The 22,331-nt window shown below is 38.5% G+C and overlaps 1 long non-coding RNA gene across 3 annotated transcripts in view; it reads left to right on the top strand.

Moving 5' to 3' along the window:
• Window positions 1–22,331, top strand: part of LOC108545146 (uncharacterized) — a 68,264-nt gene that overhangs the window by 27,990 nt on the left and 17,943 nt on the right. For 2 of the 3 annotated variants that reach the window (XR_001890057.1, XR_001890056.1), the window contains exons 2-4: window positions 2,653–2,740; window positions 10,131–10,199; window positions 20,523–20,760. This is a non-coding gene — a long non-coding RNA (uncharacterized LOC108545146). Of the gene's footprint in view, window positions 1–2,652; window positions 2,741–10,130; window positions 10,200–15,838; window positions 15,903–20,522; window positions 20,761–22,331 lie in introns of all 3 variants that reach the window. The other variant, XR_001890058.1, reaches the window with a different exon arrangement.

Genomic DNA, 22,331 nt, shown 5'->3' with positions numbered 1-22,331 from the left:
AGCATGTGCAGGGAAACTCCCCTTTATAAAACCATCAGATCTCATGAGACATACTCACTATCACGAGAACAGCATGGGAAAGATCCACCCGCATGATTCAATCACCTCCCAAACAGGTCCCTCCCAAGGGATGTGGGAATTGTGAGAGCTACAGCTCAAGATGAGATTTGGGTAGGGACACAGACAAAGTATATCAGAGCATATGGAAACTCTGTACTACCTACTCAATTTTCCTATGAGCCTGAAACTGCTCCAAAAATAAAATCTTTCAAAAAATGATTAAGAAATGGCAAGGTGTATCTAAATACAACAGACTAAAAACAGCATTGTAATCATGAATTTGATTTGCTAATGTGAAATACACAACTTTATGACTGGAAGGGCATGCATGAATTTAGCCATGTTTCTGATTTTGCACATAATGTTCTTTTGAACATTTGTGCAAAGGACAAGTGTATAAAACTTAAACATGACCAGACAAACAAAAACCACTCACCCATACATCAACTCTGTGCAAATAAGAACACCTCTATGGTCAGGAGGTTTAGAAGATGGAGCTTCTTCCTGTGGGTAGGAAGCAAGTGTAGCACTTGATAAGCTGGGAAGTCCTGGCAGCTTTATGTAATGGACAAACTGCAAGCATATGGGACGCAGACTAAATCAAATTCACTTGGTGACTTCTGTATTTATATGATGAATCACTCAACACCAGAGCTTCTGTGGTTCTTGGTGTTCTCATAGTCAACCTCTATTCAACCTCAGCCACCCACTTTCAGTAGTGTTGAGAGTGACCAGTAGCTGGGCCATTTCTAAATGTTCACTTGAAGAATCCTGCATTGTCGATGAGAACACATAGACACATGATGGGGAAAAATACACACTGGGGCCTGTTGGAGAGGGGAGGAGGCAGAACAGCAGGAAGAACCGCTAATGGACACTGGGCTTAATACCTCGGTGACGAGATGACCTGTGCAGCAAGCCATCATGGCATACGTTTACCTATGGAACAAACCTGCCCATGTACTCCTGAACTTAAAAAAAATGAAATAAGAGAAGAATCCTGCCTTCTCAGTCTCATTTCCTGCTCTTCCAGCTGGGTTTCTCCAGCTATTCATCAATCTCCAAACCACTCATTCTCTCACTTTTTGCCGTCTTTACATTTGCATTGTCTTCCTGCCCCAAGTTGAGAGCTCATGGTTTGGACATAAACCACTCCTGTGAAAGCATTTTTAACTTCCTTACTCATTTCTTTGATTATTGTATTCACCTTCCAATGCAGAGCCCACTTAACTATCTTCTTACAACAAACAGCTGAACATTGTTGAAAAAAAAGCTCTCAAAATCATTTCAATTGACCTTGCTTGAAATTTATAATCAAAAATATCAAATAAGCACTTGGCATGTGCCAGATCTTTCTACAAGAAGAGGAAAAAGACAAAAAAGGAGAGAGGAAGTGAGAGCTAAAATAAGGAAGAAACAAAGGATAAAAAAAAAAAGAGGAGGAGAAAGAAGAAGAGGGGCAAGTCTTTTCTTCCTCCACACTGTAAGCATTGCTCTCTGCTGGCGAAAACACTGGGTCTTTTGTTGTCCTCATCAGAATAACAGATAAGCATGAAGAAGAAATAACACCTTTTAGGTCATGCTGGATTGATTCAATCTAGAAAAGATGATGTACTGTTACTGAAAGGAATAATAGACCATGAATGACCACTGTGGTAGATAAAAGCAAATTTATTTGCAACATGCCAAAAAGTTTATTGGTTTGAAATGACTTCTGGAACCACTAACTTGACAGAGGGAAAACAAATGGCAGCTGTACCATGCCCGGAGTTTGCATTTCTTTACCTCCTCGGATTTGTTCTTGGATTCGCCAAGCACTCGTCCTATTTTTCACATGTTTTGCCATCACCTGTCATATCCCCTGGACAGTTTGCAGAAGCAACAAAACGTAGACTAGGGTCATGGATTATGAGTCCGGAAAACATTTGTCGAACATATGGCTTAAATTATTTTTTCTGTGTCTGGAAAATTAGGAGGATTCTAACCTACACGATACACAAAGAATATAGGCACAAGTATTTCCTGGTAAAGTCACAGGAAACTGTTACTCCAACATCATCATATTTATTTGTATAACATGCTGTAGATATGTTCAGGTATTTAGAAAAGCCTCATGTCATGGGACAACTTCTAGATAGTGTATGCCGGGAGAGTCGTTCAGAACAATGTCTGCAACCAGCCAAGAGTACCCAGTGCAGATGTGAACACTCAAGAAATATTGAATGCATTCAATGAGTCAACTGCAAAATCAGAGTTGTCTCTTGTAATGTAATTAATTTAATAATTTATCTATAGGATATTTTGGTGCAAAATCATTTTGTTATCTTACAAAGCATCATAACACTTCACACAAGAGAACATTAGTTGACAATAAATAAGAAGATAAAGCAAAAGAAAATAAAGACAGGAAAATAATCTCTAAAAGTTAAGAAAAAAATAAGTGTAATTTATGGATTACTGGAAAGTTTTAGATAAAGTTAGTAGCACTTTGAATATTATTTGAAATTATAAGAATTCATCTTAGATTATTTTTCTGATAATTCTTAAGTTTCTATAGTTTGGTTGTTACATTTTCTGTAATTTCTTCTATAGAGATTCACGTGAGACTGTTAAAAACAGAGTTGCAGGCGTCATAGCTCAGGACGGGAAGGAATCACCTCCGGAATTGTCTCCTAGGAAGGTACGTCTGGTCTGATTTGGGGAATAGTTTTCTCCTCTTCTGTATGTCTAATTAGAATGCATGATTTTTGCTTTTTAAGGAGGTCACATATTAAAATTATTTTCACCATTGAGTGTGGTCATAATTTCTGAAAATAGTGACAGTCATCAAACAAATTCTGCTGAGAAGTTTTCTGATGACAGCTGAAGAACACGGGCTGGATTTTCAAAGCCATGATAAAGGATCATCATACGTAGCTAATAAGATGCCTGCAACGGACATTTCAGGGAAAAATTCCAGAAACTTAAAAATACAAAGCAGCGTCCTCAGGACACAGCTATGATTTCTGCGGGTGGTCTCTTGGAAGGGGTTCTTGTGATGCACACATGCTGCTGTGTTTACCTGAAAACGTCTCTGCAGGAGCGGCTTTAGATTAAGGAGGAAATAAGAAGGAAGAGCCGGTGAACCCTGGACCAGGAAAAAGATGTTAAAAGGACAGTGCTGGGAAAATTGAGGACATTTAAAGACAGACTATGGATTGTATCCTATTATTGCATTAATATTAAATTCCTGGTTTTTGTGATAAAGTTGTGGTTATGAATGAGGAGGAAAACCCTTGTTAGAAAATACACACTGTATTATAAGAGGGAATTAGAGACGCAGGGTGAGAGTGGCTTAAAGTTAGCCTCGAACGGTTCAGAAATACAATGTACATAACATGTAGCTCTGTGTGTGTGTATATACATGCATCTGTATGTGTGCATATGTGTTTATGTGCATAGATATATAGATATATATAATGAGATAGAGAGGAGATGGAAACTAATGAAAACAAATATCGAACATTGGTGAATATGCATAAAACATGTTTAGGAGTTCCTTGTTCTATTCTTGTACCTTTTCTGTAAGTTTGAAATTATATCAAAACAAAAGTTTGTTTGTTTGTTGTTTGTTTGTTTGTTTTGAGATGGCTTTTGCTCTTGTCGCCCAGGCTGGAACGCAGTAATGAAATCTTGGCTTACTGCAACCTCTTTCTCCCAGGTTCAAGTGATTCTCTTGCTTCAGCCTCCCAAGTAGCTGGAATTAAATGCATGCACTGCCACACTCGGCTAATTTTTATATTTTTAGTAGAGACAAGGTTTCACCATGTTGGTCGGGCTTGTCTTGAACTCCTGACCTCCAGTGATCCACCTGCCTCAACCTCCCAATGTGCTGGGATTACAGGTCTGAGCCACCATGTCCGGCCTCAAAATAAAAGTTTAAAACCCCAAATAACAAGAAGAAGTAGTCTTTGTGTGTGAATGTACATCTGTGTGTGTCTGTGCATGCATAACTCATGTGTGTGTCTAATTTGATAATACAAGTCATATATACTTGCACATAAAATTGGGAAAATAAAAGCAAAATCTATACTCTCAACATTTTATTCTATCTAGTCACTGTTGGCACAAATTGAGCATCCCAGAGTCGAAAAGCCAAAATCTGAAATGCTCCAAAACTCAACACTTTTTGAGCCTAAATATGACCCTTTAAAGGAGATGCTGCTCATTGAAGCCTTTCAGATTTTAGATGTTCAGATTTGGGATGCTTAACTGGTATGATGTGAATATTCACAAATCTGAAAAAATCTGAACTGCACAACTGGTCCCGAGCATTTTGGATTATGTACAGGTTCCAACCTGTACATTAAGTGGTTTCTCCTAGAAATTAGATAGATAGATAGATAGATAGATAGATAGATAGATAGATGCTTTGTTTTTGAGATGAGGTCTTGCTCTGGTGCCCAGGCTGGAATGCAGTGGCATGATCTTGGATCACTGCAGCCTTGATGTCTCAGACTCAAGCTATCTTTCCACCTCAGCCTCACGAGTAGGTGAAACTATAGGTGCATGTCACTATGCCCAGTTAATTTTTGTATTTTCTGTAGAAACGGATTTTCACTACATTGCCCAGGCTGTCCTGAACTGCTGGCCTCAAGTGCTCTGCCTACCTTGGCCTTCCAAAGTGCTGGGATTGCAGACCCGAGTCACCACACTTGGACTAGAATTTTTATAAATTATAGATGGCTTAATCATTTTGAGATTTTAAAAATTAATTTCATGCCTGGTATTTTTATGTAACATTTCTCTTAAAGTTTTTTTCCATGTAGTTAAATATTATGCATAATTCTGTGAGGAGGCAAAGTATTGCTTACTTGGGATCAGCTACATTCAGCGAGCTGCCCTACTGACGCATGTTCTGGGAGGCAGGGCCACGTGGTGACAGCTCACAGTCTCTGAGTCTGCTGACCTGTATTCTGAAGACAACACTTCCTGGCTATTGCGATGGTTAAATTTAATATGTGTCACCTTGGCTAGACTATGGTGTCCAGTTGTTTGGTAAAATTCCAGACTAAATGTTGTTGTGAAGGTATGTCTTAGATGCAGTTAATATTTTCAATGAGTAGACTACGAGTAAAGCAGACGACCCTCCTTAATGTCAGTGAGCCTCAGCCAATGAGCTAAAGGCCTTACGAGAAATATACTGTCTGCCCAAGTAAGAGGGGATACTGCCTTGGGGGCTCCATCCTGCGGGTCTGCTCTGCCCACTTTGGAGTTGCCAGCACCCACAATCATGTGAGCCAACTTCTTAAAATAAATCTTTATGTCTGTGTCTCACTGTCTGTCTGTCTCTGCCTTTCTCTTTGTCTGTCACTTTCTTTTCTCTCTATACACACAAACCCACGGAAGCATTATCTATTTATCTATCATCTATCTGTCTGTCTACCTATCTATCTATCTATCATCATCTATTCTTTTTTACTGGAGAAACCTGGTTAATACAGCTGTGGACTTCAAGTAACTAGTTAAACATTTTTTGCCTAATTTTTTAATCTATAAAATAGAAATAATGAATCTATTTACCTCACGGAGTTGATACGAGAACAAGATGCATCATGCCTTTAATGTGCTTAGAAAATATCTACTGACTCATAGCTCACGGGTGTGAGTTATTATTATTACAACCATTTTAGCTCTTCATTTCCAGCATGGAGACTGTACTTATAACATTAGAATATGCATTATTGTGCATACATCTTCCTATTAATTTCTGGATTATTTCTTTAAAATATATACCAGTGTCTAACCAGGGTCAGTTCCAAATCCCACATGCTGTGGTTTTACCACCTGTCTGACATCCGCCTCATTTCACCATTGCTAGCTCTATTGCCATTCCTCAAAATCAGCCATGCACTTCCCTGTAGAAATTTGTTATTTTTGATCATGTCTCCTGTCCAGAAGCAAGGTGTTACACAGGTGCATTTATTTTAGTTACATTATAATGGCTGTTTTCTTTTAAGACCTTTCTAGATACCGGATGAAACAGAAGACTCATAATTTCCCCATTCATAGACTTTATTTTCTGTGATGATTTTGACTGATAAATCCGGATTACATTGTCTGGCTTAGCTTAGAAATACAAAGACATACTCAAGTTTTCACAAATAATGGGGCTTGGTGTATGAAGAGAAGCAAGTAACAGGATGCTGTCTGTGAGCGGAGTGGCCGGGCCCAGCGGGCGGATGTGGGCATGTTGCTCAGGCAACCCTGGCCTTTGATTTTGCTACGAGGGGGTTGTCTCTTGTCCTTCATGAACACACTGGAGGATCTGGGGAATCCACCTGCCTCCCTTCTCAGGTTGTCTCTGCTTATCCCTGGATCCTCCTCCCCTACTTATCATCTGATCTTTGGCTTCCTCACACCTTGACTCTGGGTTCTTCCCTGTGAGCATGCTCCATCCCCTGCGAGGGTGTTCCATGCCCTGTGAGGGTCCTCCATCTCCTGTGAGGGTGCTCCAACCCTTGCAAGGGTGCTCCATCCCCGCCTGTGTGCTCTATGCCCTGCGAGGGTGCTCCATCTCCTGTGAGGGTGCTCCAACCCCTGCAAGGGTCCTCCATTCCCTGTGAGGATCCTCTATCCCCTGTGAGGGTGCTCCATCCCCTGCGAGGGTGCTCCATCCCCTGCGAGGGTGCTCCATCCCCTGTGAGGGTGCTCCATCTCCTGTGCAGATGCTCCATCCCCTGCGAGGATGCTCCATCCCCTGATACCTCCACTCTGTCCACAGAGAGGCTCCCATGGGGACCGACTGGCAAAGGATATAAAATCTCAGTTTGTCAGAAGGAATAAGTTCAAGAGATAAATATTATACAACATAAAGACTAGAATCAATAACAATATATCATATTCTTGAAAATAAATGTAAATTTTAAGTATTCTCACAAAAAATAGTAAGTATATGAGGTAATGCATATGTTAATTAGCTCATTTTAGCCATTCTATGTTGAGATATTGTAGGTTCAATTCCAGACCACAGCAATAAAGCAGATATCTCAATATAGAAAGTCACACATTTTTTTTTGTTTCCCAATGCATATAAAAGTTATGTTTACATTATACTCTATTAAGTATACTATATTAATATGTACTCTATTAAGCATGAGATAGCATTATGTTGTTAAAAACAAGGTACATATCTTAATTAGAAAATAATTTACTGTTAAAAATATTCTATGGTCTTCTGAGCCTTCAGTGAATCATAATCAAGTTGCTGGTAGAGAGTCTTGCTTTGATGTTGATGGTTGCTGACTGATTGATGGTGGTGGTGGCTAAAGTTTGAAATGGCTGTGAGAATTTCTAAAAATAAGACAACAATGAAGTTTGCTGCATCGGTTGGCTCTTCCTTTTATGAAGGACTTCTCTGTAGCACACAATGCTGTTTGACAACCTTTTACCACAATAGAACTTCTTTCAAAGTTGGAGTTGGACCTCTTAAACCCTGCTTTATCCGCCAAGTGTATGTCATATTTTAAATCCTTCGTTGTCATTTCAATGATATTCACAGCATCTTCACCAGAAGTAGGTTTCAAGAAACTCTTTGCTCATCCATAAGAAATACATCCTTATCCATTCACATTTTATCATGAGATTGCAGCAATTCAGTCACATCTTTAGACTCTACTTCTGATTCTAATTCTCTAGCTATCAAATATGTAGCTCCCTCCTCCAGTGAAGTCTTGAACTCCTCAAAGTCATCCATAATGGTTGGAATCAACTTCTTCCAAACTCCTGTTAATGGAGTTAATGGAAGTTAGTATCTTGACTTCCTCCCATATGAATGACAAATCTGTTTAATGACCTCTAGAATATTGAATCCATTCAAGAAGGTTTTCAATTGTCTTTGTCAAGATCCATCAGAGGGATCACTAATCTATGGCAGTTACAGTCTTACAAAAGGGATTTCTTTTATAATAAGACTTGAAAGTTGAAATTCCTCCTTGATTGATGAGCTGCATAATGGAAGTTGTGTTAGCAGGTGTGAAAACAAGATCTCCTCACACATCTCCATCAGAACTCTTGGGTGACCAGGTGCATTGCCAATGAGCAGTAATATTTCAAAAAGATTTTTTTTTCTGAGCAGTAGGTCCCAAAAGTGGGCTTAAAACATTCAGTAAAGCATGCTGTAAACAGATGTGTTATTATCTAGTCTTTGTTTCTCCACTTTACAGAACAGGAAGACTAGAAGTATCATAACTCTTAAGGGTTCTAGCAATTTCAGAATGATAAATGAGCATTGGCTTCAACTTGAAGTCACTATCCTGCATTAGCTAATAATAAGAGAGTAAGCCTGCTACTTGAAGCTTTGAAGCCAGACATTTGCTTCTCCTCTCTAGCTATGAATTCTGATGTTGCATCTTATTTCAATAGAAAGCTGTTTCATCTACATTGAAAATCTGTCGTATACCATAGCCACATTCATTGTTGGTCTTAGGCAGATCTTCTGGATAATTTGCTACAGCTTCTCCATCAGCACTTACTGCTTCACCTTGCATGTTTCTTTTATAGAGATGACTTCTTTTCTTAAATCTCATGAACAAATCTCTGCTAGCTTCAAACTTTTTTCTGCAGCTTTACGCCTCTCAGTCTTCATAGAATTGTGGAGAGTTAGGGCCGTGCTCAAGGGAATGAGGTGGCTGCTTTGATTTTCTGTCCAGACTATTAAACTTCTCCAGGTCAGCAATAAGACTGCTTTGCTTTTGCGTTTTTTGTGTGTTCACTGAAATACCACTTTAAATTTCTTTCAAAAACTTTTCCTTTGCATTTGCAACTGGGCTATTTGGCACAAGAAACCTAGCTTTCATCACATCTCAGCTTTCTACATGCCTTCCTCAACAAACTTACCCACTTCTAGCTTTTGATTTAAAGCAAGAGGCATGCAACTCTTCCTTTCATTTCTACACTCAGAGTCCATCATAGGGTTATTAATTGGCCTGCTTTCAATATTGTTGTGCTTCAGGGATAGGGAGGCCTGAGGAAAGGGAGAGAGATGATGTACTTGTCTGTTCTCACACTGCTGTAAAGAAATACGGGCGGATCACGAGGTCAGGAGATCAAGACCATCCTGGCTAACATGGTGAAACCCCGTCTCTACTAAAAATACAAAAAACTAGCCGGGTGAGGTGGCGGCGCCTGTAGTCCCAGCTACTCGGGAGGCTGAGGCAGGAGAATGGCGTGAACCCGGGAGGCGGAGCTTGCAGTGAGCTGAGATCCGGCCACTGCACTCCAGCCCGGGCGACAGAGCGAGACTCCGTCTCAAAAAAAAAAAAAAAAAAAAGATTATCAAGGGGAAAATCCGCCCCCATGATCCAATCACCTCCCACCAGGTCCCTCCTCCAACGCTGGGGATTACAACTCAACATGAGATTTGGGTGGGGACACAAAGCCAAATCGTATCCGCTGGAGAATAGTCAGTGAATACAGCAGTCAGAACACACACAACATCTATGAATTAAGTTTTCTGTTTTATGTGGGCATGGTTCATGATGACCCTAAACAATTATAGTAGTAATATCAAAGACCACTGATCACAGATCACTACAACAGACTTAACAATCATAAAAAAATTCGAAATATTACAAGACACAGAGACACAAAGGGAGCACATGCTGTTGGAAAAATGGTATCAATAAACTTGCTAGATACAGGATTGTCACAGAATTTCAATTTGTAAAAAGCACACAATCTGTGAGGAGCAATAAAGCAAGTTGCAATACAGCAAAGTATGCCCACATACAATTTTTATGTGTTAATTAAATCAGTATATTTTTCAAAGAGGACTTCTTGGAGATATCTCACAATATTAAAAGTATAAAAGTTAAAATGCTATGCAACGATGAAGAGTCAGCATTTTTCAAACTACTTAATACATTTTGAAAAGAAATAAAACCCTTTAATGGTTCTCATTCTTTATAGTATAGTGTACAAACCAAATATTAGGTTTGCTATGTTTTATACTCCTATTTGTTTATAATTTATAATAAGACAAAATTTTAAAGGTCAAAGGACAATTCTCATTATTATCATCTGTTGTTAAGATTGTTTTCCAGAGATTCTAAAGTTATTTCAATATCATGGAAAGTGAAGACTGCCTATACTTTGTGCAGGTATGTATCAAAATAACAAGCAATGTGAAAGACTGCCTATACTTTGTGTAAGTACGTATCAAAATAACAAGCAAGGTACTTTGACTGTATAAGTACCTATTGAAATAATAATAATAAACAATGTTGAGAATATGATTTCAAACTTAATATAATCTAAAGACTTCATATGCAGGATTAGACCTTAAATTAATTATTTTACTGTTTAGTTGCTGCTTAACAGATTACAATATTAATCATTATCTTATTACAATTTAACGCATATTACTTCTTACGCTTCATGTCCAGTAATGCTAGGACCTCAGAGCCTTTAATCCTATTTCACTTTCTCTCACCTTTCATGTTATTGTTGCTATGGGTTTTAATTCCGTGTTTCTTTAAACTCTAAGACAAGCTTGTCCAAACCCATTGCCCACCAGGTGCATGCAACCCAGAACGGCTTTGAATGTGGCCTAACGTAAGTTCATGACTTTAGTTGATTGCATCATTTAATCTTCAGAATAATCACATAAAATATGTTTGTTTCTTTTTTTACTGTATAAGAAAATTGTGGCACAGAGTTTAAACTTTTTTATAATACATGGGTGAGGGAAGCCCTAGAATGAAGCAAATAATAAGAGAAACACAAGGAAGAGAAAGTGGACTAGGAATGGAATTGTACTGGCTGTTTTATGTTTGTTTTTCCTTTTGTTTTCTTTGTTTGGAGGGAAGGGCCACAGTGTTAATTCTTTATTATAGGAGCTTTTGTACATTAGAAAAGTTTATATAATGATATTATCCCAGAAGTTAAAATCAATAAGTAATTTAATTATAACATTTTAGATGAACATATGCATTTATTTTTCTAATTTTAATTTTAATTTTTTAAATTTTGATTTTATTTATGTATTTATTTTTGAGACAGAGTCTTACTATGTCATCCAGGCTGGAGTGCAGTGGTGCAGTCTCAGCTCACTGCAACCTCCACCTCCTGGGTTCAAGCGATTCTCCTGCCACAGCCTCCCAAGTAGCTGGGATTACAAGTGTGCACCACCATGCCCAACTAATTTTGGTATTTTTAGTAGAGACAGGGTTTCACCATATTGGCCAGGCTGGTTTTGAACTCCTAACCTCATGATCCGCCCGCCTCAGCCTCCCAAAGTGCTGGGATTACAGGCATGAGTCACCACACCTCGTGAAATTTATGTTAATAGGATTCATCAACTTCATTAGCTTTCAGAGACTCTTAATATCTTGAAGAAAAAAAGAACTGTGAATAAAAATGATGTTATTTGTTAAGAAATTCTACATTCTTATTAAACAGTGCCGGCATAATAAAGTGAGATGACTGATTCAAAATGAGAAAATGAAATTCTTTCAGGTGACCTTTAAAACTAAAAACTCTTTGCTAGGAAACATATTATGGATTAAGTAAAAGCAATACCACTTAGTATAAATCCTTTTGGTTTTTGGTCAATGATTTGATTTACTCTAGAGTCAACAATTTGGTGGTCCATTTTGAATGTAAAAATATATCATTAAACTTTGTTTCATCATTTCACTTATAACTTCAGATGGAATTTAAAGTGAAGGCACTCTGCTGTCTCACGTACATTACATTCACCAATCTTTTTACACAGAACTGGAGTGAGTGTCATATATTGTGCCTACATACCAACCTGAAAAAGTAGATTCTTTTTTTTTTTTTTTTTGAGACGGAGTCTCGCTCTGTCACCCAGGCTGGAGTGCAGTGGCCGGATCTCAGCTCACTGCAAGCTCCGCCTCCCGGGTTTACGCCATTCTCCTGCCTCAGCCTCCTGAGTAGCTGGGACTACAGGCCCCGCCACCTCACCCGGCTAGTTTTTTGTATTTTTTTTTTTTTTTAGTAGAGACGGGGTTTCATCGTGTTAGCCAGGATGGTCTCGATCTCCTGACCTCGTGATCCGCCCATCTCGGCCTCCCAAAGTGCTGGGATTACAGGCTTGAGCCACCGCGCCCGGCCGAAAAAGTAGATTCTATATGCTACATATCCTAAAGAAACATATCCATATTTTAACGTAGTAAGTAAGCCAGATTCTTTGTTACCAGAAACTCAGGCTGTGGACTCCCAACGGCAATATATCATTAATGTGAAAATACGTAAAATGGAAAGCATGTAAAAAGTCACAAGAAAATACAGAGAAAATATAGAGAAGTGCCTATCAATGCCAAATATGCATATATGTATATGGGGGAATATCAACACTAAATAATATATCCTAGATAGAGAAAGAGTTCAGATTTTGACTAAGATGGGAAAACATATTCTAGCCAGAAGGATAAATATTTGAAAAGATGCAAAACCTTGACCCATAGCACAGGGACAAGTATGTTTTCCAAATGATATGGACTGGATCCTATAGATCAGTGGTCTGCAAATGTGATTCCCACACCAGCAGCAGCACTTGTGAATATACTCAAAATGCACATTCTCAGACTCGACCCTAGATCTACTGAACCTCAGAGTCAGGAGGTGGGTCCGCTAAGGTGTGTGTTAACAAGGTTTCCATGTGATTTGAGAATCACTACCGTAGAGACTGAATTTTAAATCAGGTGAGTGATGTGATCGAATCTAAATTGTTGAAAGATAATTCATCAAGGGCAGTGGGGTCTGGGAGTCTAATTGGAGATGGTAGTTAGAGATAGGGAACCCATCAAAAATCTATTGCAATGTCCTCTGATACACAGTAGTTACACCATAAAATAAACAAAGAAACAGAAAGCCCACAGGCATTTTTTTAGGATATGGATCACATTCTACTTCATATTTATTTTTCTACTTCATATCAGATAGTGTCTGCTCCAATATCTGATACACAGTTGGTCTTAATTAATGTTTGTGGAATAAATGCTAAATAGTATAGGTGATAGAAAGGAAATGCTTTAGCCAAGGCAGAAACTACAAGTGGCTTAAAAGTGTAAGAATGTTGTGACATATTGCGTTATATAACTAAAATTCTCAATTTGATTCTGGGGTGGGTGAGTTCAGTGGCTGAATAACAACATTTTCAGAGTTCTCCCTGTCTTCCTACTCTGCCATCCTCAATGTTTGGGATTTTTCCCCTCCAGTTTGTCCCGTCATTGCTACAAAATGGGTGTAATTGGTAATAAATTCTCCCACAGCCACACACAAAGGACATGAAGAGAGGACTGTTTCCTTCTTGTGTGCTTCCTTCAGCAGCAGCAAAATGTTTCCAGACCCTCACTTCCTCCTCCACTGTCAGAAAAATATTCTCTTGTTTGCTTTTGACCAGAATTGTACCATATGCTCATTTCTTAAACAACCACAGGCAAGAGAGTGGAATTACCAACAGAGATTGATGCTAATTAAGATTCACCTTGGTGGCTGGGGTTACTTCCAGCCCTCTTGGAAGAACACGGCTTCTGATACTAACCGAAAGTGGCGGGGAGTGGAAGATCATGGCCACGGGGTAGGAAAGCAAGGGAATTACAGCAATCATGCCTTCTTCGAGAGTTGTTGAGAGGGTAATGCATGTGAACCCTAGGCAAACATCAATTATTAATAATCAGCCCTTTTGGAGCACCTACAGTCTACCTTATATAGCACTAAGTGCTTTGCGGGTTGGTTTAAGAGACAGTGCATTATGCAGGAAGAATTGCAGGCACATAACCCATTCTTAGGTATTTTCAAGGTCTGCCTTTGTAACTAATCGGCTTTCTGACCTCCATCACTTAGGAAATCTGTGTTTCTTTTTATTGATGATAATACATCTGCCTTATATCCTTCTCTAGGTCACTGTGCACATAAATTTTCCCTGATAAACAGGAAATTACACTATTGATTGCTTTGTCTATTATCAAAAGCCATCAGTCCCAGCTAATAAAGTGGGAGGATTCTAATCTTCTGTGACTATCTATTTAATTCGCAAGTGTTACACACACTCTCTCATTTAATTCTTACACACAACCCCGGAGGAAGGAGTTATTATTCCCACTTAACAAATTAGAAGTCTGTGACCCAAAGACTCTAAAGTCCTTGATCTAATTGACCCCAACCTATAGCTTATGAGTTGTGGGAAAGGATTTGCACCCGTGGCCACTGGAACCCAAGCAGATGCTCTCTCCTCCCATGCGCTGTTTATTAGATAGGACTGTATGGGCCAACTGAGTCAAACCTGAAGAGGCAGAGACAGTGTGGTCCGTTCAAACATTGATTGTTCCGTTCTTTTCTCTCACAGTCCAGGGCTCTCAGGAGCCATTTCTCTAACATAGGGCCACGTAGTCTTTAATAAGGGCTTAGAATAAGAAGACTGAGCTTTTAAGTTTATTTTCAAAATGAACTTTTAAAATTGGCTTTCCTTTTTATTTGAAATGAATAAGACAGTCTCCCAGGTGAAGAGGTTGGGGAAGTACAGGATTGCAGAATTTTGCTGGAATTTCTGGAATTAGCTATGTCCTGGGGCATTCCTGCTGCCTTGAGCATGGCGCCTTTCATGTACGAGGGGATGTGGCTGAAGGAAGGGAGGCTGGGTGTTTTGAAAACAAAATACTTTGTATTATCCTCAGGGCCTGATTCACTGGGCTGTGTGCAAGAGAATTAAGAGAATTTACTTTTAAAAGAAACTCTTGGTAACTGCAGGCTGTGGCAGCTTGGTTCGAGCAAGCAGCACCTACTTCAAAGGGTTTCCCAGAGAAATGCCGGTGTGTCTCCAGCTGCAGCTGCCGCTCCTGCATGGTTTGTGTTTTCTCTGATGCTCAGGCACCAAATGCTTTAGCCTCTGAGGACAGCAGAGATGAGGGAACAAAACAGTCATGTTGTCTGTGTAAATGGAAGAGCAGCCACTAATATTCAGCAGGAGAGAGTGCCTTCTAAATACATTTGTAAAAAAATACTTCTCTTTCTATTCCTTTAGCTAACTATGCTGTGTGGTGCCTGAGTACTCTCCAGTAGGATGTGTAGCTCATCTGTCTATCATCTGCCTATTGAGAGAGATTTTAAGGAAATGGCTCGCAGGATGGCAGGGGCTGGCAAGTCAGGGTAAGAACACAAGCTGGAGTTCCAGGAAGGAGAAGTTGCAGTTCGAGCCCAAAAGCCGTCTGCTTGGTCGAATTTCCTCCTTGGCAGAAAATCACTCCTAGTTCTAATAAGACCTTCAATTGATTGAAGGAGGCCCACCCACACTGTGGAGGGCAGTCTGCTTACTAAAATTCCACTGGTTTAAATGGTAATTCCATCTGAAAACACCCTCCAGAAACATTTAGAATAATGTTTGACCAAACATCTGAGTATCATGGCCCAGTTAAGTTGACACAGAAAAGTAACCATCACATGTGGCTTAGCCTACATTTAAGTGAAGACTTTCATCATTTTTTAAAGTCCCAGATCCATTGAGCACAACAGGTCTTTTGAGCCATGTTTTTGCTGTCACGAAGCAGGGATAACCATCTTTACCTGTCCACGATGAGCCTTGCAAAGATTAAGAGAGTTTCTGAGCTAATAAACTCATCCTATACAGAATGTGAGCCAAATCCTCAGACAGCCAGGTGTTCACAGGTAAAATGGAGCTAATCTCAAAACATCTGCTTTTGAATGTTTTATCTTAGCAATAAAATAATAATCCATCCATTCACCCATGTAATTTCTTATATTCCATTTTTTTTAGGCAAGCAAAAAAGGTGTGTGATATAAAACGTTGGCTTCAAACTGAACATTGAAATGCACAAAATGTAAGGATTGAAATGTCACTAAATCAAATGTTTACATCTTTAAGAACCATGGTACCCAATACCTACCAAGGCTATTTGTGGTGTGGAAACGTTAAAAGTAAACCTGCTGTTTAAACATATGATATTTTACAAAGAAGTTGCTGTCAGTTTTACTTTGAGGAGTGTAGCTATTTTTACATAAGATCTCAATAGAATTCCTAGCCGCATGTGGTTGAGACTTGTCTGGAGATGACATGCTTCTCCAGCTGTTGTAAAAGGATAACTTATTAAAATGCCCACCTCACTTCTCTTTTTGAGCCTCTCTCTAGCCTGGAAGGGTTTCTTATTTGATTATGATGCTCTAGGTAGTTTGTCAGCTGAAGGAGAGCTTCATATGTTGAAAACAAAAGAGGCTACTGCACTTAGGACCCTTGATTATAAAATGAATTGAAAAGTCACCGTCTTCTTGTTACAGAACTGCTCAACTGTAAACATTCTCTTTCTGATGCTTACTTTAGCTATTTTCTGCCGAAGCAAAGGGTGATGCCTATTTGAGAAGTCCCACAGCCTGCAGTTCCTCACCTTATCACTCACTCTAAACCATTCCTGTGTCGCAATGCCGTCTGCAAGACAGGCTGCTGCCTTTATGGCTGCTGCTAGGGGACAACGAGGTCATTATTTTCAAGGCCAGTTTTGCTGTATGTTTTGAAACAATATTCATGGTAGCCTACTACTCAGTATCTATTTATCAGGATAATCAACTAATATGAGGCAGGAAAAAGAAGCATCAATATCAACAATGTTAGAGTGATGTTCAAATATGATAGAACCACGATGCTTGACACAAATTTCCTTAGACTATGAAAATAAGTCAAAATAAAAGTAAACCATTCTGTAATTCTAATTATTGATATGTGTCTTTCTTTTACTGTCTCATAGATCTCAGAAGAGTTGGGCTACTTAGCTTAACAAGAGGGCACTGCTCCAGATCTCAAGGGTATCGACCACATAGTGTCTCCTTAGGTCACTTGTAGACTGTGTTTTCCAATGTCTCTCCTCCAGGCATATGAATGAGTTCCTTCCTCCGCTGTCCTAGCACACCTTCTCTGAACATATATCATACCCATCCTTGAAGCTGAGCTCCAGCATCACTTCATTCAGAAAGCCTTTGCTGACTCCACATTTGATTTGGACACCCTTTTTACACTTGGTTGCATAGCCTTCTCTTCTTTCATCTCACTAATTTTTCATCACCAGGCTATCATCATGGTCATTGCATTGTGAACACAGCACAGAAAGGGATGCTGAAACTGGCCGAGAGTGTAGGCTTTACTATCATCTTAGCCTTCACCTCCTACTCATCATGTACACCTTGATTGTCAGTCTTCTTCACTATCTTCTTATTTGTCATTCATCAGTGCTATATTTGCTTTGTATGTATTGTGTTATGTAATCTCCATGTAATCCCTATGACATCAGTGATACTACATATTCCTGTGCAGCATGCAAAGGCTTTCGGAGATTAGAAACATGCTAAGGTTTATGCTGCGATTCATACCTGTAGTCTGGCTGACTCTAGAACTCTGAGCAGATTGTCACAGAACCCCAATAATAGCAATTAATTAACATTTTTTAAGAGGAGGGTCCTTCCATTATCCTCCACAATACTTATTAACATGCCACATAGAGAGACAAAATTGCAAAGCATCTGTTGATATAACAAATTTGAATGTCATGTGCTAAGAGAAGCAAAACCCACTTATTCATGGCCACAGTTTCTGCTTCTCAGAGTTAGAAGTACCGAATTATGGCACAAGTTTTCATCTTTCCTTGGACTATCATCAACACATAATTTCTCTAATCTTTGGGATGTCAGAAATCAGCCCCCACTTTCTATCCAAGGCTGGTTACATATACCTTGACCACATTCTTATGAGTTGACAGTCTTGGTTAGGAAAGTGTCTATAGAATAAACCAGAGTGATTGAGTTGTAAAAGCCACCCTACATCCATATGTTTAAGGCATTATTTATTCCCATCAAAATAATTTGTATATAATAAATTAAAAATCTAATTATTTGAGAAATAGATAGTGTCTCCTGCACATATAATCCTTTCTGTTTGCCTTTGCAGTGCTTAGGGGAAGTTACATATATGTCTGTGGAGGTATCAATAGATGAAAGTATATACAAATGACCCTCATCTTGAAAACGAATGAGGAAAGACTTGGGGACAGTGTCCTATGATCTGAGTGACAAAAGAGGTAGAAAGAAGGATAGAAATAGCAAGTGGTGACAGTAAAGATAAAGGCTGGGAGAACAGCTCCCAGTAGAGAAGAACACTGGGAAAATCACAGGATTTGGACAGAGAGAGAGATTTGGACACAAATCAAAGCCACATCTGCCATGTCCAGACAGGTGAACGTTGGCACGTTTCTTAAATTCTGTTTCAGGCTTTTCTTACATAAAAATTTACGTCAATCTTGTTTAAAATTGTTAGAATTCAATAGACAATAGACTCAAGACAGGATCTCTCACCTAGCAGGAGGTTAAAATACATCTACTTTCCTTAACTTTTGGTATATAAACACATTTTAAATGATTTTTTTAAAAATAAATATATTTTGTATTCCTTAAAGAGAGAAAGAAACCCTCCAGCAATGTATTTCTACATTTGCAATTATAATCTCTGATTCTGGGGTCAAAAATTCTTGGGAGTCACCAGGGCAGCTCACTACTCAGGGCAGCACAGGAGAGAAGCTCTGGATACCTGCAGACTGTCTTCCTGGAAGAATAACACTCAGAAAAGCTAATTAAAGAAAAGAAATGGTTCCCTCACATGCTATTTGGGGTTATGATAACAGTTACCCTACTTGTAGCATAAATTGTTTTCACAGGCAATAAAATTTTTAGTGATTCTTTTTTCCCCAACTTTTTATTTTGAAATGTTTAAACAAAGAGAAAGCTGGGGAAAGACTACAATGAACACAAAGTAGCCTGTTTCTCAGGCTCAGTATCTTTTAGCTCTTTGCTATATTTATCCATTGATCTATTTTTATATGTATGTTTTTTCCTACTCATTTATTGAAAGCAAATTATATACATGATGACAATCCATGCATAAAAATAAAATAGTCCCCTAGAGCAACCCAATACCATTTTTATGCTTTGAATAATAACAGTAATTCCTTCATAATTTATAATACCAAGCCCATATTTAAATTTTCCAATTATCCAAAATATTGTTTTGATGGCTTTTGTATTGGATGAGAATCTGATCAAATTTTATTCAATTCATTTGGATTTCATTTCTCTTTTGCCTCTTTTAATCTAGAAAATTCCCTACATTTTTAATTTATACTTACTATTGTTTGGCAAAACATTGAAATTTGAAGAACACAGGAGTATTGTCCTGAAGAACATCTAAAGGCTGAGTGGTTCTAAGTCGTTCTGGCAGATAATTCTGTAACTCAAGAATGTCCTGTAAACTAGACGTTAGTTTATTTGGTTAGAATCAGGTTGAACCAGTTCGGCGAGAAACCGTGTTATTGATTGAATTGTGCCTCCTCAAAAAAGATGCACTCACCTTCTTAGATTATGACCTTATTTGGAAATAGGGTCACTGTAGATGTAATTAGTTATAATAAGGTCATATGGGAGTACGATGGCCCCTGTAAGAAAATGTGAAGACGAATCTGCTCAGGGAGAACAACCTGATGACAAAGGCAGAGATGAGGGGTAAGCAGCTGCAAATCAGGGGCTGACAAGGATTGCCAGCACCCCTCCAAAACCTGGGGAGACAAGGAAGACCTGCCCTACAGGTTTCGGTGGAAGCATGGTGCTGCTGATGTCTTGATTCCTGACGTGCTTGAAGCAACCCAGTCTGTGACTGCCCTTGGTTAAGGCAGCCTAGAAAACGAGTGTCGAAGCAAACTAAACATGACCTGAGAAGGACTGTGTACTTCTGTATTTGAGGCCTTGCAGATGGACCGTAACCTCTCTTAATTGTCAGACAAAACTGAAAACCTAACTTAGTAGTGTGCACCTGTCACAATAGCTGAGTGTTGGCCAATCCAGCGGCCATACTTCAACCACTCGTAGACTGCTGAATGTTCAAAATGCATTCAAATAGGGCAAAGACCAGCTTGTAACCAATCCCACTGTTTCTGTGCCCCACTTCTGATTCCTGTACAACACTTTACCTTTTTTGTCTATAAATTTGTTCTGACCATGAGGCATCCCTGGAGTCTCTGTGAATCTGCTGTGATTCTGGGGTCAGCCGGATTAGCGAATCAGTCATTGCTCAATTAAACTCCTGTAAATTGAATTCAGCTGAAGTTTTTCTTTCATCACTAGGAAGGTAGGCAATGCTGTGTAAGTGGCGCTAAACTGCGTTGGAGGCGCATGGCGCCACATGCCTCATTATTTATGGTGCTAAGTCTGATAACTTGGTGAAGATTGAGAAGCTTAATTATAATGCTATGTTTTGTTTTGTTTTCCTTTCCAATTAACAAGTAGAACTAACCTTTGGAGCTGTGGAAATAGCCTTCCCAACAAGTGTTCAGAAAATGACTTTAGTGTCCGTTAGTAATTGATAATTCTTGACTGAATCAATTGTTTTTTTTTTTTTTTTTTTTTTCAAGTTGAAAGAGGATGTTTTCTAGCTTCTTCCACGTTTATGGACTAGTCTTTTTCTGCAAAGAGAAATTTTTTTCTTCATGAACTGGGATGAACTACGATAGTTCTACCTGAAATGCAAGAAAAACATCTAGTTGTCACCAGTAACGATGTCAAATGCTGTGCATTCTCCACCCTACCCCAACCTCACATCGCCACAAACACATGGCTTTCTATTGATTCAATGTGGCATGATAAAATACAGTGAGTATTCACTTTTGATGTTGATTTATCCCACATTTGGCCAATAGAGGCAACTTTAATCTAACTCTTTTGTCCTTTAAACATACCCTCCTTGGCTTTTTGTATCTTGCTGTTTTCTGGAACAAGACATTCCAGGATAAGTCCTCTGTCTTAGAATTTCTCCAAGTGTTTTTTAGTTCATTTACTGGAAAATGGTATTTAGAAACAATGATTTAGATACTAGTGGTTCTGATTACTTTTAATGTTTGTTTCTTTTAGGTTCTTTCAGCAAAGAGAGCTAGGAGTTATTTTTAATAAAAGATCCTTACCGCATAGTCACATTTCCAATTTAAATTTAACATTTCAGGGTATTTTCTTAACTTCTTATATGCTGTTATATATCTGTATCTGTTTTTCTTTCTGACACTGGAAATCTCAGTTTCTTATATAACTTTAACATATATTCTTATATGTTATATGAGAAACCTTATCATTTGTTTTAACATAATTTTGTCTTTTTTTTTTTAGGAATATTCCAATGTTTCCATCATAGCAATTTTACAAATTTATGTTTATTCTTATTTCAAATTTTGTTTCATTGTTACTATAAATGACCTATTTTCTTATAGTTTCTACCTTGTGTTATTTTAAGAGTGCAGACAAGCTTAGTATTACATCTTCTTGTGTTGTTGAAACTATTATCGTTAGAAAATATTCCTGTTTAACCCCATTGATATTTTCTGCTGCCTGGTATAAAACACCTGCTTTATTTTGATTGTTTGTCTGTTTGTTATGGTTGGCATTTGCCCATCATAAATTTAATTGCTTCTTTCTTTAGATTTCAGTATGTCTACCAAAATTTTCCTATATTTATTTATCATTTATTTATCTTTTATTTATTTTTTTGAGACAGAGTCTTGTCTTGTCTCCCAGGCTGGAGTGCAGTGGTGTGATCTTGACTCAGTGCAACCTCTGCCTCCCAGGTTCAAGCAATTCTCCTTCCTCAGCCTCCCGAGTAGCTGGGATTACAGGCACATGCCACCATTCCCAGCTAATTTTTGTATTTTTAGTAGAGACAGGTTTTCACTATGTTGGCCAGGCTGGTCTTGCACTCCTGACCTCAGGTTAGCTGACTGCCTCGGCCTCCCAAAGTGCTGGAATTACAGACCTGAGCCACCATGCCCTGCCTCAAAATTTTCCTTTAATAGGGTGATTTAGTCTATTCGTATCCATCATAATTACTTAATGAGTTTCTCTTATCTCATTCTTTAACTTTCTTTTTATCCTGTTTATCTTCCTGTTTTATGTCTCACCTTCTCTTAGAATGACTTTTTTTCCCTTCATTCCATTTTCTTTATTGGTTTCTGTGCTCTGTGCCCTAATTTTGTCTTTCTGTTGGCTATTAAACTAATCTTAAACATTTCTACTTAACTTGTCAAAATCTAAATTAAATCAATAGTTTTGTCTTTTTATTTGAAAATAAAAGGAGCTTTTGGTCATTTGTACTACAAAATTAAAAGCTTTTACTCTACTATATTATAATTTCAAAATTAATATCAAGTTCCTTCTAATAGATTATTCTTGAGCCAAAG

This window comes from Rhinopithecus bieti, unplaced genomic scaffold, assembly GCF_001698545.2.
Source record: "Rhinopithecus bieti isolate Rb0 unplaced genomic scaffold, ASM169854v2 scaffold_27010, whole genome shotgun sequence".
NCBI lineage: Eukaryota > Metazoa > Chordata > Mammalia > Primates > Cercopithecidae > Rhinopithecus > Rhinopithecus bieti.
This window is presented reverse-complemented; position numbering and strand designations above follow the sequence as displayed.